This window comes from Aegilops tauschii, chromosome 3 (assembly GCF_002575655.3).
Source record: "Aegilops tauschii subsp. strangulata cultivar AL8/78 chromosome 3, Aet v6.0, whole genome shotgun sequence".
NCBI classification, from domain to species: Eukaryota; Viridiplantae; Streptophyta; class Magnoliopsida; order Poales; family Poaceae; genus Aegilops; species Aegilops tauschii.
In genome coordinates, this window is record NC_053037.3 from 463,560,717 (window position 1) to 463,579,807 (window position 19,091).

The window sequence follows — 19,091 nt, forward strand, 5'->3', positions numbered from 1 at the left end:
CTCCTATATATATGCCCATGAGGCTCAAGCAATACAATCCATCATATGCCACCAATCCCTCTCTCCCTTCTAACAAACTCCACAAGTAGTTTTCTTCTATGTGAACTCAATTTCTCCAATTTCTCTCAGCTGTGAGCTCATATATTTTTTGAGCTGTGAACTTATTATGTGAACTCACCACTTTATTTTGTGAGAAGTGAACTCATTTCATATTCATCTATCAATCATGGTTGAAGTGTCTATATGTCTCCCCCCTTGCTCATGTACTAAAATTTGAGGTTTACATACTTTTTTCTAGACACAATTCCATTTCTTATCTCTGAATAAGCTACAGTAAATGCAAAAGAAGATATTGCAGCAAGTATCTTATGGCTGAAATTTGCGGCATTATTTATTTGTCGTATTGTTGCTCAGTTGATTCTGGACGTGAAACTAAACATGACATGCTATTCTTGATGTAATTGCCAAATTGCATCCAACATCAAGTAAAAATTACAGCAAACATCACTTACATGTTGCTTGCATTCAACATCTTCAGAACTTCACACGCATCCATCTCCACCTCCAGCGGCTAGTGCCATCACGCCTCTTTCTACCTTATCCAATGTCATCATGGTTGATCCCCGCCATACGGCATTGATTCCTGCGCGAGCTACCCTAACTCGCCAACCTAGCTTGTCCACGCCTGAGCGAGAAAGAGGCAAGGGTACTTTGGTCCTGTCATGTGACATAAAATTAAAAAGAAAAGGAGAAGTAATGAAAAAAGAAAAAATGGCATGGTAATCAAAGTGCACGTGAGCTAGGTTGCATTTTTACGAAACCAATTTTGAGAGTGGCAGTATTGCAAAGCCCGATATCGAAAGTGGCAAATAGCCACAGCCTCATTCAATGCTCACACACCTACCAATCAAGCCAATTCAACAACCCAAATAATAGTACTATATGCAAGTATGAGCCATATCATTGCTCTGGTATGTAATTATGTAGTACTATTTATTTTACCTAAACATTGAAGTATATGTACAGTTTATTGTGATATTTTTGTTCGCATTTGTCGCATAAGATGGTCATTACAATAGACCAAATGCCATTTGCAAGGAGCAAGAGGCTATTTTTTCTCAAGATCCTCTTGAACTTTACGACTACAAAGGACACTCCACTTGGCTAGCTAGATATGGTTTTTTCTTATGATCACCACTTTGCCAGTAGAATTTGGACTTCGAATATCTACTAATTTTTACGATTGGTGAGTAAAAGAATGGCTTCCTGCAAACAAAAAGATGACAAAACATCATAACTGATCTGCAATGTGAAATGGAGACGCCAGTATTCAGTTCAAAAAGGAAAACATCGACATTAATAGAGAAGTTGTTGTGCAAAAAAATAAACAAGAGAAACTGTAGACCATTACTGTCCAAAACGTTCATTTACAAATTAACTATAGATTGCTGGCTAAAGACACACTTAAAATAAAGACCAAACTGTACGACAACACAATACATTGTTCGTCCTTTGTGAAAAAAAGCTCAACACATGGTGTCTCAGCACTAAAAGTAGCAAGGGACATGACAGAAGTTCTTATAACCAAAATTCGGCCATATGGCCCCTACCATCTTATAAGCATTTTTCTTATGTTTCTCAAGCACCAAATTTAAAAGCAGCAAGGGACATGAAGAAGCTCGATCTACTCATCCATCCACGTGAAGCGGCACAGTCCCTCCTCTCTAGAATGATGAACGCAAGTTGATCTGTTATAAAGGTCCAATGTGCATGATGAACTTCTCCAGCTCCAGATCCAGCTCCTTCCTCATGTACATCTTGACGATGTCTGGGAGGTCGGTGCATTGTAGTTTCCAAAGAAGGCACCTTTCAAGGTCTTCTCATTGAGGAAGTTCATCAGGTGGGTATTGTACGTCGCATCCTTGCGCGGGACACCCACCAGCCTGACCACGCCCCACCCCTGCACTCAGACTTCATGATTCAGTTCAAAGCAGAAGACACATCAATGCTCATAGTGATCAAATTACAAGTGTGTTGAGAACATAAATCATGAATGCATTCAAAGGAAGATATCATGGCGTCGACATGGCACAAGTGCGAGCCACGACTTTCTTGAGTCCACTGTTTGTCATCTCGACATGCACGGGAAGCATAATTCAATTGCGAGCATTTGATCCAATATTGCATCACATGGACAAATAAAGGGATTAATGTATGCACAGGCAAAGAACTCTTGCACTGGCTTGGTGTGATCCTTAGCTGGTTTCTTAGCTGGTTTTTTCTTTTCAAAAGTTCAGTGTGTGTCCATAAACATTTATCGAAATGTATTTTTTCTTTCTAAAGATAACTATAGATTGTACCTTGTTCTTATTTTGTAGGGTTCAAGTCCACACTGATAATAATAGATGCCCTATCCACCCTCGCCCCTTCCATAGCCTGATCATGTGAAAAAGATATACAACAATTACTGATGGTCATAGGAATAATTCTCATCAACCTCTAATAGTATATTGTGGAAGATAAAATATCCTGTCTCACTTACAACAAGGCTTACAACTCCAAGGCCGAAAATCACCACAGTCAAACCTTTTGTTGGTTTCACGAGGCATTCTAAATCTAAATATGGTGTTTCGATAGGAAATAACAGCATCAGGACAATCACTGAAGCTAGAGGTCCGGACGAAGACGAATACCAGTTTCCAGCTGATGGTGAAGCGGGATGGCCCATCGTCGATCAGCATGCCCTGGTTGATATTTATCCTAAGGAGGTCACCAAGGTTACAGTCAGCACACTCCTTGCACTGGCCAGTGAACATTGGCAGGACATAATCACTTGTCATGAGCTCGATCACACCCTCTCCGACACTCTCAATAATGTTGTGAGGGAAAAGTAACTTGGGAAAGGCCTTACGTAAAAAAATATGTAATTGTAACAACTAACACAATACTAATTGAAATGACACTACTATTGAGTGAATTGACAACAGTGATGAAAATTAGTCGCTCCAAATAATCCATAAAATATGCAGCTATGTGCATGGGTTTTCTTGGAGAACCACTAATGATCTAACAAAGAAGAACACAAGACCGGGAATATAGAGAGTAGATCCCTATACAAAAATATGAAATAGTATTATTTTACAAATCAAAGCACTTCTAGGAAGCTTGTGTGATAAAGTTGTCCAATGATTCTTCATATGTTGTTTCTATCCCATGGCAATAAAATATGGATGCTTGCTTTTTATAATTACCTACCAACAATTTAGATTCTGCTGCACATTATACCCATTGTTCCCATTGAATGGTAACTTGCAACATTTCTTGGTATATGTTATTAATAATTACAAAATTCACAAATTAACCTATGTCCAAGCCATCCAACAACACCATGGATGGTAAAAACAAATTTGTCAAACACCTGGCCTCCAATAATTGACAAAGATATATAGCTATCTAAAAAAGCTAGCCATGCCAAAACTAAAGTAGATTTACATGTTCAAAGCATCACGAAAATATCACATGATAGAAATTGCATGACAGAAAAAAAAACAAGGAAGGGTAAAAATGTGGATAGAGCTGAAAGCACACCAAATACATTTACGAATAGAATACTTTACCAGATCAATGAATAGGTTGAATAATTTCTCATTTAGCCTTTGGTGACCAGCTAGTATGCTTGAGGAATTGCACCTGCATTAGTCAAACAAACACATGAATTTAGATTCATCGGACCAATTTGCTCGATGAGACAAAACGATGTCCAAATACTCTTAACTTGGGAGTGATACATCCATTTTGCATCATATTTTCCTACTATTATTCATAGTGTTTTTAACCAATATAACACCTAGTGTAGTAATTCTAATGCCTTTTCTCTCATAATATGCAAGGTTTACACGAAGAGGGAAATTGTCGGCACCTGGAATTATGGACCTGAAAAAGCTATGTCAGAGATACATATTCTGCACATCTCCAAATGAGCTGAAATTTTACGGAGATTTAGTTTGAAATATATAAAAAATAATGGAGAAAAGAAATACCAGAGGGGGTGTGGTAGGGTGGAACCCTAGATGGAGATCTTTCACGAATTGGAGGGGAAATCCCCAAGAACAAGAAGAACACAAAGGGGGAACATAAGAGGAACCTCAAATTGACTTGATCCAATCACACATGTGCTAGATCCAATCACACAAAGAGAGATACAAAGGTCCAATTCCAACACAAGAAGATACAAGAGGTGAAGGAAATATGACCTAGAGGCAATAATAAAGTTGTTATTTATATTTCCTTATATCATGATAAATTTGTATTATTCATGCTAGAATTGTATTAACTAGAAACTTGATACATGTGTGGATACATAGACAAAAACACAGTGTCCCTAGTAAGCCTCTACTAGACTAGCTCGTTAATCAAAAATGGTTAAGTTTCCTAACCATAGACATGTGTTGTCATTTGATGAACGGGGTCACATAATTAGGAGAATGATGTGATGGACAAGACCCACCCCTGAGCTTAGCATAATGATCGTTAAGTTTTATTGCTATTGATTTCTTCATGACTTATACATTTTCCTCTGACTATGAGATTATGCAACTCCCGGATACCGGAGGAATACCTTGTGTGCTATCAAACGTCACAACGTAACTGGATGATTATAAAGATGCTCTACAGGTATCTCCGAAGGTGTTTGTTGGGTTGGCATAGATCGAGATTAGGATTTGTCACTCTGAGTATCGGAGAGGTATCTCTGGGCCCTCTCGGTAATGCACATCATGATAAGCCACTACAAAAAAAATACACTTCTGTGATGATACGTGTTTGTCACAGTAGGTCACGTTTTCTATCATGCATGTACATCCATGACAAATTTATGACAGAATCAAGATAGTCATACATGTGCTGTCGTAGAAGTGTTCCATAACATTACCAAAATTATCATCACGGAAGTGTCCACTTCCATGACGATAAATCGCGCGTCACAGAAGTGCTTTCGTCAAGGGTGACCGACACGTGGCACCCACCATAACGGAACACCGTTAAGCTATCGGGTCCGATTTTGGATCCGATAACCCGTTAACAACCCCGACCAATGGGGATTTCCATGTGTAAAATCATCATTGGCTGGAGGAAACACGTGTCGGCTCACTGTTGGGACAGATGTCATCCACTCATTGGACCCAAAGCGCCTATGATACGTTGACACATGGCACGGCCCAACAGAGGCCCATTCCTGTGAAAAGCCGGCCCGTTTGACTTGGTCAAAAGGTGGCGTGCCGGCCCACGGCAAGCCTGTGAACGACCTGTTCGCATATAGCCCATTTAAAGCCCGCTAACCCAAGGCCCGTTTACGGCCTATCCGAATTAGGCCCAGTAGCGTCATTTGGGCCGTCCAATATAATTCCAGCCCGTTTTAACTTCCGGCCCATGTATGGCCCATGACATCTTTCGGCCCATATGAGGCCCTTATTACTCTCGGCCCATTAACGGCCCGTGGTAAAACTGGCCTGTAATGAACAGTGTATCACTATATATCCATTAACGGCACGTGGTGAAACTGGGCCATAATGAACAGTGTATCACTTTATACCCATTAACGGCCCATTATTCCGTTGGGCCATTTCCAGCCCATGTTATCTTTCGGCCTTCTCGGGGCCCATTTATTCTTGGTCTCATTTCCACATTCGTTTACTTACGGCCCATTACTGTCATTTTCTGCTTGTGGGCCAAATTCAGCCCGTGGTTACAGTCGGCCCATTTGTGGCCCGTTAATACGTTGGGCCGTTTTCATGTCAAAAAAACCCGTTGGGTTGTTTTCATAGAGTTATCAAATACGGCCTATTAACGACCCATTATTGTCCACGAATAGTACGACCCATGATTGGCAAAATGATGATACGCCCCGTAGAAGGCCCATGGATCCTACGGCCCGTAAAAGGCCCATGAATCGTACGGCCCGTATAGAAGGCCAATGGATCCTACGGCCCATAGAAGGCCCATGGATCATACGGCCCGCAGGAGGCCCATGGTTACAACCGTCTGTGTGTTGCCGTGATTATTTTGGCCTAGTTTCCAAAGATAGGTTATTGTGGCCACTAGAAAAACACAGAAAAAGAACTGTAGTGACTACAAGCAAACAACTAAACAAGACAATAAGGAAATAAATAAGCAAGCAATTAACGCTAGCCTATTACCGCTATTACACATATTACATCCACTGGGCATCAAAGTTCGCCACCAGTGCAAATATAGGGAACAAAGCAGCATATTACATACACTGGCCGTCAAAATGGGCCACTAGTGCAAATAAACGCGGCAGCAAAACAAGAGCATAACTGAAACAACTTCAGAAGAGCTCAAGAAACGTGGTATCCACCATGCTGGCAGTAAGCTTAGCAAGCTTATTAGCTTTGTCCTGTTTGGCGCTAAAATCCTCCAACGCTTGTTGTTGCACCAGAAAGTATGCATCTGAATGCTCCAGGGACTTCCGTAGTCCTTCCGCTTCTTGTCGCAGCACAACTGATCGATGTCTTTCAGCTTGTAGTTGAGACTCAAGAAACCGAACTGATTCAGACAGTGAGTTTGAATAGCTTGTGCAAGCGGTAGTGGCCAGTAACTCGAACACTAAACCAAGACAGGACTTTGGGGTTGTCTCACTATCATCAAGATAGTCTTCCTTAGCTGTTTTATCAGCTTTGTTGGAGACCAACAAGGATGTGTCACTATCCTGAACCTTATCTGCATTACTTCCTTTACCATTGCTTAATAAGGCACTCTTCCCCAATAGTCTATCAGCATTCTGAAAGAAGAAACAAGCAGACACATAACAGGTTTAGCATGTACTAGTATATGAAACTCATTTCGGTGAACCAGTTCATTAGTAAGGTGGACAGGATTAAACTACCAAGTCTTCTATTGCCAAGTACTAGTACATAATAAAAGCATCAAACAAACATATATCTATGTCCTATGGTCACTGCATTCTCTTGCCAAATCAAAATAGAGACACGGTTCAAATCATATCAGTTCAAGACAAAGCAGCAGTGAAAGAATACAAAGCGTGGGAAACTACACGGCACAACAAGATTTCAGATGGGTACCACGGGTCTACATGTACAACAACACTATTTGTTCTGTTGTGATGCTAGTAATGTGCATGATATGAGAAGTCAACTGTATACACAATTGAAATTGAAATCAACAGAGCTATTGATAAGAGCAAGCCTGTTAAAGAAACATGCGTGAACATACCTGTTGTGCCATTGGAGTTTCGATTGGATCCTTCAATTTAAAAATAAGTTTGTATGAGTAAATACAGTGATACAAGAGCAAAGCAGTATGCACGATAGCAATCATAGTTAAAAAAGGCGCGCCTAAGCGAGCGCTTAAGTGCGCCTAGGCTCTAGGCATTGGCGAAACGCATTGCGCATAACTACGCTTAATCTGTGCATAAATGCGCATAAGCATGCGCTTTGGTCAGTAAAGCGCAAGGCGGTGGCAAAACACACAATTAACGCCTAGCGCTTTTTGGAACTATGATAGCAATGTAATCTTAAATTAGAACAGTTGTTCTTCAGGTTTAGGCACTTGTTCTACATGAACAGAGTACAGTAAGACACAAGAATATAGTACTTAAAAATAGAAAATGAGCTCATAGACCTTACCACATTCTTGGTTCGGGACTAGTACAGAACAAGGCGTTCCCAGTCATCGTCCAGTAAATGTGTCTCAGGAGAACGTAAGGGAATTTGATGAGTTTCTTTGCCGGTGAAGTACGTTTTCTTCAGGTAATTCCGATACTGCCACCAAGCATTCTTGAAGATAGCAGAGGTATTAGCACAGGTTACCTCATCCCGAGTTTCCAAATCGGTCCTTCTCTATATAGAAAAATGGGAAAATTTGTTGTATTATAACCATCATGGAGGTAGGATGTATGGAACAAAGCAAAGTAATTGCCATGAATAACATTACTTACACATAACTCCTGGACAAACACCTGCAACTAGCATTTTCCTTCATCTTCAGTATAATATTTCCAAGATGGGAAGATACGCACATACGATTTAACAACATCAAATGCGATAGATGCTAAACTACGACTAGCTGGTTGTGCTTCCTCCACAAAAATAGGCGTACTAACTGGTGGAGTTGGGGTTCGCCGTGGTAGTACTGGCCCTTTGGGCACTGGAGCTGCCTTACTAACTGCTCTTGTTTGGGAGCTCTGTGGTGGAGATGGTGCTGTGTCAATAGGAACTGGGTTACTATCTGCTGGGGTTGGGGTTAGATTGGGTGAAGCTGGTTCTCTGTCCATCGCAGTAGGGGTACAATCTGCGAGAGTTTGGGTTATGTGTGGTAGGGCTGGTTCTCGTGCATGTACAACCGGGGTGCTATCTCCACCAAGAGGTAGCACTATTTTATTTGAAGACCGTGTTTTTAGTCCGCTAGATGCTGGCATCACCCGCTCCAATTCAAATGGCTGATAAACAGGAAACATAGTTGAATGTACAGACATTGTATGAGAGACAGATGCAATAGATAGTGTGGAAAAAAGAGGACATGAAATAGTTGACATGTATATTGTTTAACTAAAACGGATAGCATGACTTAATTTCACATATATGATGTCTATCTAAACTGGATAGCATAGCATAACATAATTCAAAGATATGATGAATAACTAAAACGTCGTGCCAAGTTAGAGCATACACCTCGGTGGGGGAATAGGACTGGTCATCTGTCTCTGAATCCATCTCTGAGGAGCTATCAGGACCCAACAAGAGATCTGCTTCGACAGGTAGCACTGTCTGCTCTGAAGGCCTTATTTTCACTCCAGATTTTTCAATCTCCCACCCAAATGGCTGATTCACAGGAAGAGTAGTTTAATGTACAAACATTGTCGACAAATGGAAATGTAATGAAGAAAAGGATGGGCAAGATATCATTCAAATATATGATGCCTGGTTAAACAGGATGGCATTGCACATTTCACATATATTATGGCTGGCTAAAAGACATGAGACTGCATAATTCCCATATATGATATAGAAACTAAACAGGTGGTGACAGAACATGTCTAAACTAAGCAGATGACATATATGATGTCAAAAGTAGGCACTGCAAGGCAACATATGCATGATATGACTAACATCATCATGCCAAGGTAGAGGAAACACCTTGGGGGTAAATAGGAGTGGTCAGCGGCGTCTGAATCCGCCTCAGAACAGATATCTTCCTCTGGATTACAATCTGGAGAGGGGTGGGGAGGGTTTGCCATTGAACCCACCATGGAGCGATGTCTGCATGACATTGTATTGCCGCGCAAAACTCTTCTCTTTTTCTCTACATGTTCAGCATGACTGTGTACAATATCTGACATGCATACGAAAAAAATATGGTGAGATTATGTAAGGAGAGCATGCAGAAATTTAGAGTGATGGTAACAACCAGTGGATGGATCCAAAAATAATGATAGCAGGCTGATGATTGCTTTAATTTAATAAAAAGACAGATGATGATTGCTTACTATTTGTTTCCCACCCAAGATGAACAACATAGGCATACCCTAGGTGAACCAGATATTAGAGAGAGATACTATTCATTGCTTCCTCGATATGTGCCCCACAACTAATTTAGAACTCAAGTTTGAACATTAATTTGGACCTGACTTGGAGTCCAAGAGGTGAACAGGACGATAAAGTAGCAGGTAATTTTAAGCAATGCATAACATAAGCAGAATCAAAAGAGTGCGACCTCTCTTGTGGACCCGTGTACTCTTCAGGTTCATCTGCTGAGTCGATGATGGTGATGCCGTTGCAGTGGGTGCCGGCGGCAGGGAAGGAGATCTGAGGCGGCGAAAGATGGTCAGGAGTCGTGATGTCTAGTTTGGTGGATGTTTCTGTCGATGGAGCACCTCAGGTGAGGTGGACAACGTCGCGGCAGGAGCAGGACAAACCACACAAAGTTCCCTTCGACACCTACCTGTAACTGAAGTAATTATGTAAGGGCTCATTTGGCTTGCATGATTCTAAAAACGCGGGGATAGGAAAAACACCGGAATAGGATAGGAATGCACATGGTAAACAGAGCATTTGTAAACACAGGATTTCTGTCAACTTGGGTGTTTGGTTTACAGGAATTGGAAGAGCAGAGGAATGCAAAGAAACATGGCCAAAATAAAGTGAAACCATATGAAAGTGTGTACAGTTAGAATGTTATTCTGCCACTAATGCACTTGGTCTTGTTTTCATGCATAGGATTTTGAAAAGTAGGTCTAGGTGGATGTTTTGCTTCATTCCTTTCAACAAAATGCATGAATAATTGAATAGTAGAGTGCCATTGGAAAATTCCCTATTGCTATGTTTTTCCGTCGAACCAAAATAGCACTAATGGATCGACATGAATGTATAGTAATAAGTGATCCAACAAGTGTACAACCTCTTTGCCGTAGCCGTGTCGACCTCGGCATCATTGGGTTGGTCGCTGAAGCAGTTGAGGCAGAGGTGGTTGTCGGAGGTGTGGAGGAAGATCTGAGGAATCTGTAGATGGCATCCAGGGCACTGCTCTGTTGTGATGGATCGTTCTGTCGTTGGAGCAGCCTTGGTGAGCCGTAAGACGTCAAGGCTGAAGCAGCACAAGACAGACATCGTCAATCTCAAGTGGGATTCTAATAGCATCTCCAATATATGATGTAAAATAGATGTAAATTTTCCATCCCCAAAAACCACCTGACTACAACAGATGAGGTAAAAACTGTTGACTCCGAACTTAACTGTCGAAACTGAAATTTACTGTGGAATCTGAATGTTACTGTCGAAACTAAACGCAATGGTAGCAGAGAGGCACTTGACATGTAGTTTAGGGAGGGCCTGCAGTTCATCTTCAACCTGCACCCCCTGAGCCGCCAACCACCACCGGACGAACCGCCGGCCCCAGCGCCGCCTCGCCGCCCCAAAACAACTCCCCACCGCCGGTCCGCCGCCGCCCCGGCCAGCCCTATAGGCCCCCTGCCCCCTCCCTGAACCCTAAGATAGATAGTGGGGTACCTCTCCGGCGAGCCCCCGTCCCCACTGCAGGTGGTTCTTCCTTAACTCCGGCGAACCCCCCCCCCACCCCCTAAAAATCGACTGACCCAAAAGTCGATTCAATCAACTGAAGTGTAGCTAAATCAGAGCAGAGCAGCAACACGAGCGAGGGAGAGAGTAGCAGCAGCAGCGCGAGCGAGCGAGCGAGAGCCGGAGCAGCAGCAGTAGAGCGAGCGAGCGAGAGCCGGAGCAGTGGCAGCAGATCCGGCTGGTATGGCCGCTGAGGGAGTCCTGGACGGGGTCCTCGGGTGTCCGGCCTGTTACTCATTGGGTCAGACTGATGGGCTGTGAAGACATGAAGACCGAAGACTATGCCCGTGTCTGGATTGGACTCTCCTTGGCGTTGAAGGCAAGCTAGGCGATCGATTATGAAGATTCCGTCTTATGTAACCGACCTCATGTAACCCTAGATCTCTCCGGTGTCTATATAAACCGGAGAGCATAGTCCGGATAGGACAGATTCATTACCATATACTCATAGGCTAGACTTCTAGGATTTAGCCATTAGGATCTCGTGGTAGATCAACTCTTGTAACACTCATATTCATCAAGATCAATCAAGCAGGAAGTAGGGTATTACCTCCATAGAGAGGGCCCGAACCTGGGTAAACATCGTGTCCCCCGCCTCCTGTTACCATCGATCCTAGACGCACAGTTTGGGGCCCCCTACCCGAGATCCGCCGGTTTTGACACCGACATTGGTGCTTTCATTGAGAGTTCCACTGTGCCGTCGACGAAAGGATTCGATGGCCCCTTCGATCGTCAGTAATGACGCCGTCCAGGGAGAAACCTCTCTCCCTGGACAAATCTTTGTGTTCGGCGGCTTCGTACTGCGGGCCAACTCGCTTGGCCGTCTAGAGCAGATCGATAGCTACGCCCCTGACCACCAGGTCAGGTTTGGAAGCTTGAACTACGTCGCAGATATCCGTGGAGACTTGATCTTCAATGGATTCGAGACCGCGGCAGTTGCTTCCCCGTGCACCGAGGAACATGACTTAAATCTGTTATCGTACTACGTCCAGAAGACGGATCCTGTTGCTGCAACGACTTCAGAACCGAAGCAGATTGTGCCCTTCAAAGCCACGAAGCCTACGGCGTTGGAGCCGCACACGGACTCGACACCCTGCAATGCTTGCGCCAATGGGACTCCGGACTTGTATCCGGCCATATGTTCCGGACCAGATGCACCTGCGGACACCGAGCTGGATCGGTTATCGATTTTCAAATTTAGCGCCGCAGACATCTTCCAGCATTCGCCTTTGGGTGACGTACTAAACTCTTTGAAGAAATTATCCTTGGTGGAGGACTCACAGCCGAACTATGTCCGGTTCGAGCTAGAGACGGATGATGAGGAATTTTGCTTCCCACCCGCCACCCACTTCATAGCCACCGTCGATGACTTAACTGACGTGCTTGACTATGGCTCCGAAGACATCATTGGTATGGACGACGATGCCGACAATGAGCAAGGCCAAGACCCGCCATTCACTGGACGCTGGACGGCCACCACTTCGTACGACGTGTACATGGTTGATACACCCAAGGGATCTGGCGACGACAAAGAAGAGCCAGATAAGAATAAACCTTCTGAGACGCAGTCCAAGCGCCGGCGCCCCAAACGCCGTTCTAAGCTCGCCGCTGAAAAGACAACAACACTGGCACCGGAGAAAATAGCACTCCGGGCGATGCCAAAAACAATGAAGACCCTGTCGGTGCTGCATCTGAACAGGAGGAACATGTCGACAGGCAAGACAACCCTGATGAGCAGGCCATAGAAGATGACTCGGGGGACGATAGTTATCGTCCACCTACCGAAGAGGAAACAAGCCTCGGCAAAGATTTCATCGTGCCTGAGGACCCTCTGGAACAGGAGCGCTTTAAGCTTCAAATCATAGCCACTGCAAGGAGCCTGAAAAAGAAACAGCAGCAGCTTCAAGCTGAACAAGATCTGCTCGTCGACAGATGGACTGACGTCCTGACAGCGAAAGAATACGGCCTCAAGCGCCCAGCCAAGAGCTACCCGAAACGCAGACTGCTACCTCAATTCGATGAGGAGGCATCGGAGGACACATCTCCCTCGCGTAATGCGGAACGACCACCGCGTGGTCGAGACAGGGCGGCTGACCGGCCACCCCGCGGCCGGGACAAAGTGGCAACTCAGGCCGAACAGCAGCCTGCCCCACCACCTCGTAAAAATAGAGACGGAAGAGTTCGGGGTCACACATACGACCTCCGGCAAATCCTGGACGATAGAACATGACACACAAGATCGATCTATGGATCGCGAGGGCGTGCCTCGAGGCACGAAGAAGGCTACCTATTCGGACGTGATAAATCTAACCACGCCCGGGCCGAATAGCGCAGACGGACTCCATCAGAGCTACGCCATGACTCGGCCCGATATAGAGGCGCCGCACACCCTCTCTGCTTCACAGATGAAGTACTGGACCATGAATTCCCCGAGGGGTTCAAGCCCGTCAACATCGAATCATACGACGGCACAACCGATCCCGCAGTATGGATCAAGGATTTCATTCTCCACATACATATGGCTCGAGGAGATGACCTCCACGCCATCAAATACCTCCCACTAAAGCTCAAAGGGCCAGCTCGGCACTGGCTTAACAGCCTGCCTGAAAATTCTATCGGCAGCTGGGAGGACTTGGAGGAGGCTTTCCTAGACAACTTCCAAGGGACTTATGTCCGGCCACCAGACGCCGATGACTTAAGCCACATAGTTCAACAACCTGGAGAATCAGCCAGAAAATTCTGGACTAGGTTCCTAACCAAAAAGAACCAGATCGTTGACTGTCCGGATGCCGAGGCCTTAGTAGCCTTTAAACATAGCATTCGTGACGAATGGCTGGCACGCCACCTCGGCCAAGAAAAGCCGAAGTCCATGGCAGCCCTCACGGCACTAATGACCCGCTTTTGCGCGGGAGAGGACAGTTGGCTGGCCCATAGTAACAACACAGCCAGCGAGACAGCCCCTCGGAGGCCAAGAATAGCACTGGCAAGCTCCCGCGCAACAGACACAAACGCCGAAGCAACGACAACAACACCGACGACGCCACAGTCAACGTCGGATTCGCTGGCTCCAAGTCCGGCCAGCGGAAGAAGCCCTATAAAAGAAATAATGAAGGACCTTCCAGCCTGGACCGCATACTCGACCGTCCGTGCCAGATACACGGCACCCCGGACAAGCAAGCCAATCATACCAACAGGGATTGTTGGGTTTTCAAGCAGGCTGGCAAGTTAAACGCCGAAAACAAAGAAAAGGGATCACAAAGTGAGGACGTCGACGAAGAGCCCCGGCAGCCGAACACTGGGGGGCAGAAGAAAGTTCCCCCTCAGGTCAAAACGGTGAATATGATATACGCTACACACATCCCCAAAAGGGAGCGTAAGCGTGCACTCAGGGACGTCTACGCGGTAGAGCCAGTCGCCCCCAAATTTTTCAATCCATGGTCGTCATTTCCGATCACCTTTGATCGTCGAGACCACCCAACCAGTATCCGTCATGGCGGTTCGGCCGCATTGATCCTCGACCCAATCGTCGACGGATTTCACCTAACACGAGTCCTGATGGACGGTGGTAGCAGCATCAACCTGCTCTATCAAGACACGGTGCGGACGATGGGCATTGACCCCTCACGAATCAAACCAACAAAGACTACCTTCAAAGGAGTCATACCAGGCATCGAGGCCCGCTGTACGGGCTCAATCACGCTGGAAGTGGTCTTCGGTTCTCCGGACAATTTCTGAAGCGAGGAGTTAATCTTCGACATCGCCCCATTCCATAGCGGCTACCACGCACTGCTCGGACGAACAGCGTTAGCTAGATTCAACGCAGTGCCACACTACGCTTATCTCAAGCTCAAGATGCCCGGCCCACGCGGCGTCATAACAGTCAATGGCAACACGGAATGATCCCTCCGAACAGAGGAGCACACCGCCGCCCTAGCAGCAGAGGTACAGAGCGGCCTTCTCAAGCAGCACCATAGTGCGGCTGCCGAGCCCCTGGACACCATAAAGAAGTTCCGAACTACACTGCAGCAGGACAGCAAGGCTCGTCAAGAGCTTGACTAGCAATTTGGCCTCCGTCCGAGTCCCGATGAAGTAGTGGCATTCGTACCACGCCTACATAATTACGCACTTGAAATTCCATGGACATCGACGGAGGCACAAGCTAACCCGGGATCTCCAGTTCGGCTAGAATGACCCCGGACACACTTTTTGCTTTCCGTTTCAGGTTCCTTTTCTCGCGAGCCTGATCACCAGCCCCTTCGAAGGATCGGCATACAAAGGGGGCATGCAGCATAGGTGCGTAGGGTAACCTCCATACGTTCTTCTTGACGGTATTTTTACTTATTTCCCAGGACCCGCACGCTGCCCCTTTTTGATCCCGACATGTTAAATAGCCCGGGTGCTTAACGCACTATTTGTATAAGATACGCCTTGACGTATACATTCAGTTATAATAAAAATGATTTGCGGCCCAGTTTCTGTGGTTTTCGCTTCTTACTTCATTTTATTTCGATCTGCTTATCAGCTACATCGGTACTCTTTTGTACATTTCATATTCGCTAGGGGCTGCTTATCGCCCCATAACACGGCAACAAAGTCTGAACACTTCTTGTATAAAAATTCGGCACCCCGAAATTTAGCATTATATGCATTGGCTCCGAATCATGTCTTTGGTCAATAGTTGGGTTGCCCGGCTCCTGTGCTTGCTACCCTACGTTCCGCTCTATCGGCTAGGGTAGTAAAGGGAGAACTACTGCGATTGTGCCCTGGCCTTGACCGGATGAGCACCTCAGTAGAGAAAGCCGAAAACTGACTGTCATGATACGGCGAGAGCCGGTCAGCTGTTCGAGGGTTACAAAATCGTTGGAGATTTTTTCCGCGTCACACGAAGGGTCGGCACTTCCCGATCAGATGCTGACAGCACCCTAGCTTGGACCAGGGGCTACGCACTTGCTTAATTATACAACTCCTATGGCTAAGTGAGGGTGTTTAAGCCGTATAGTCTGATTGCCTTGTTCGTTGCGCTAAACAACTCCTTCAAGGACCATATAATTGGATCAAGATTGTTTAGATCCCATCCCGAACACCTCCGTACTAATTACATGAGGGCAGAAGCCGACGACTGGCCAACCCTCAGATTGCATATAACACGGCCGCACAGGAGGAAACAATTTGAAGCATAAACGAAACTACATTACAAAACAAGCTTTGTCTTTATAATACAAGGCAAAGGACAACATGAATGTATTCATTCGAGAATAATGTCCTTCGAACATTGAGCTGCCACAAGTCGCGACCCTTCTAGGACATCCACAAAATACTTTTCGGGTGTGCGGTGCTCCTTGCCCTCTGGCGGCCCGCCGGCCACTTCAACAGCGGTCATCTTCGCCCACCACATCTTGCAGCGAGCGAAGGCCATACGGGCACCTTCAATACATACAGAGCACTTGATGACATCCAGCCGCGGACAGGCTTCCACTAGCCGCCTCACAAGTCCGAAGTAGCTGTCGGGCATAGCTTCGGCTAGCCATAGCCGGATTGTTAAATCCTTCATGGCTAGTTCGGCCACCCTGTGCAGCTCCACCAGCTGCTTCAGCTGATCGGTGAAGGACACGGGAGGCTCTGGCGTCGCATACTGCATCCAGAATAACTTCTCCGTCGAACCTCCTCCTTCGGCTTGGTAGAACTCTGCAGCGTCTGATACGCTACGTGGTAAATCCGCAAAAGCCCCTGGGGAACTCCGAACCCGGGTTCGTAAAAGGTATTGCTTCTCCGCATACTTGCTTTGCATCTTAAAAGCCTTACCCGCCGTGATCTTCCTAGCCTCCTGGATCTCCTGGAGGGCGGCCCGGGCCTCATTCCGTGCGGTCTCCGCGTTCTGACGAGCCTTGGAGAGTTTGGCCTTTTGAGCCGAAGCATCATTCTCCAAGATCTCACATTTTTCACCGCGTCTTGGAGCTCCTGTTGGACCTCCTTGACTCGGGCCTCGAGCTTTTTTCGGGCAGCTTGCTGCTCAACGGCCTTCCCTTCGGCTTCGGCCAAGGCCTTTTTTAGGGCCTCCACCTCGGTTGCGGCTCCTGCACATATTACGACACTACGGTCAGTATACAACGCTTGTTATTTTCGAACACACAACACGTCATCATTGACCTTGCTTCTCCCGGAGCCGAATTGTCACCTCGCCGAGATCGTTCTCGGTCTGCTCCAACCTCTGCTTCAGTTCAGAGACTTCGGCAGCATGCGAGGTTGCGGCCAACAGCGACGCCTGCTTATGCATACATATCACGTTAGTCTCCTACAATAAAAGATTGATCCTCTGTCCGGTTCTTGTCGCCGAACACCGGACAGTGTCTCAGAGGCTACGGACTACATGGGGTTTTTCTCTTTCTATGTCACTTACCTCGAAACCTGTCAACAGGTTGCTGCAGGCTTCGTTCAGTCCACTCTTGGCAGACTGAACCTTCTCAATCACCGTGCCCATAAGGACACGATGCTCTTCCATAACGGAGGTGCCTCGTAGCGCCTCCATCAGGTTATCCGGTGCCCCTGGATGGACAGGGACCACCGGCGGAAGCGGTGCACCCCCCTCCTTCAAAGGGGGCTGCCCGCCCGACTCCGGAGCCATATGGGCCTCTGGAATCGTATTCGGCTGAGGGCCAAGCTGGATGCGGACCTCTTCGCCAGTCTCCATGGGGATCGTCCCCTCCATATGTCCGGCAGTGGAGGCTTCGCCTCGTGGCGCCTCCCGGACAGCGTCCTGGGTTCCTCCCCGGTTCGGATCGGCCCCCCGGGACAGCACTTCGGTGTCCTCCCCGGCCCCGGGGGAATAAGCGGGCGGTGGCGACTGGCTCGCCATCTCCGACGGGGCCAACGAACTTCCATACGAGGATCGCTGGATCAGGTCGCGGGCTGGACTGCAATGGTACGGTTAACCACGTCAAGATAATGAAGAGAAAGGGATGGATGTGCGCATAAATAAGCCATGTCACTTACGACGCGGCCTGGGGCTTAGTGTAGGGGCGTCGTTCCGGACTGCTGTCAACGTCCCACGCGGTGTTGACCGCGGTAACGCCCTTCCCCTTTTTGGGCGCCTCCGCCTCCAGATGCGCCGGAGCCGCCCTCTTCTTCTTCCTCTCCTCGGGGTGAGAATTGTTTTCTTCCTCCTCCTCCTCTTCCCTGTCATTGTCCTCAGGGACAGAGGAATGAGTTTCGTCGTCCTCGGACGCCATCCGAAGTACCCTTACAACGGAGGCCGCTCTTGGCCCCCTTTGCCTTCTTCTTGGCCTTCTTCTCCGGCGCCTTATACGGCACCGGTACCAGCATCTCCGCTAGACGCGGGATGACTGGTTCCTCAGGCAGCGGAGCCGGACACTGGATCCGCTTTGCCCTCTCCATCCAGTCCTGAAAGAGAAATAACAAAGGCTCAGACATTATCCTCGAAACAATTAGGTTGGGGACTCGTTCGAAACAACATACCTTGCTGGCGGGGTGTGTACAATCGTGACCATGGTCCGAATCGTGGCCGTTGCTTTCTCATTGCCCTTGAAGAGAAATTTCCATGCACCCTCGTGCGTAGTCTTGAAGAGCCTCACCAGGGTCCGGTGCTTCTTTGGATTGAACTCCCACAGCGGGCGGCTTCGGCGCTGGCATGGAAGGATCCGGCGAACTAACATCACCTGGATCACATCAACGAGCTTGACGCTCTTGGTTACCATGCTCTGAACACGCGTTTGCAGCGCTATCAGCTTGTCAGGAGAACACCAGTCTGGACTCTTCTCGACCCAGGAGGTGAGTTGCACAGGAGCGCCGGAGCGGAATTCAGCAGCCGCGGCCCAGGTGGTGCCGCGTGGTTCTGTGACGTAGAACCACTGCTTCTGCCACTCCTTTACCGTATCCACAAAGGTGCCTTTGGGCCAAGAGACGTTGGACAATTTACTCACCATTGCCCCTCCGCACTCTGCGTGCTGGCCATCTACCACCTTC

The 19,091-nt window shown here is 47.0% G+C and overlaps 1 pseudogene; it reads right to left on the reverse strand.

Annotated features, from left to right (window-relative positions):
- Positions 1-1,751: 1,751 nt before the first annotated feature.
- LOC109739274 (alcohol dehydrogenase 3-like) lies at positions 1,752-18,431 on the reverse strand (annotated as a pseudogene).
- Between the last annotated feature and the right edge of the window lie 660 nt (positions 18,432-19,091).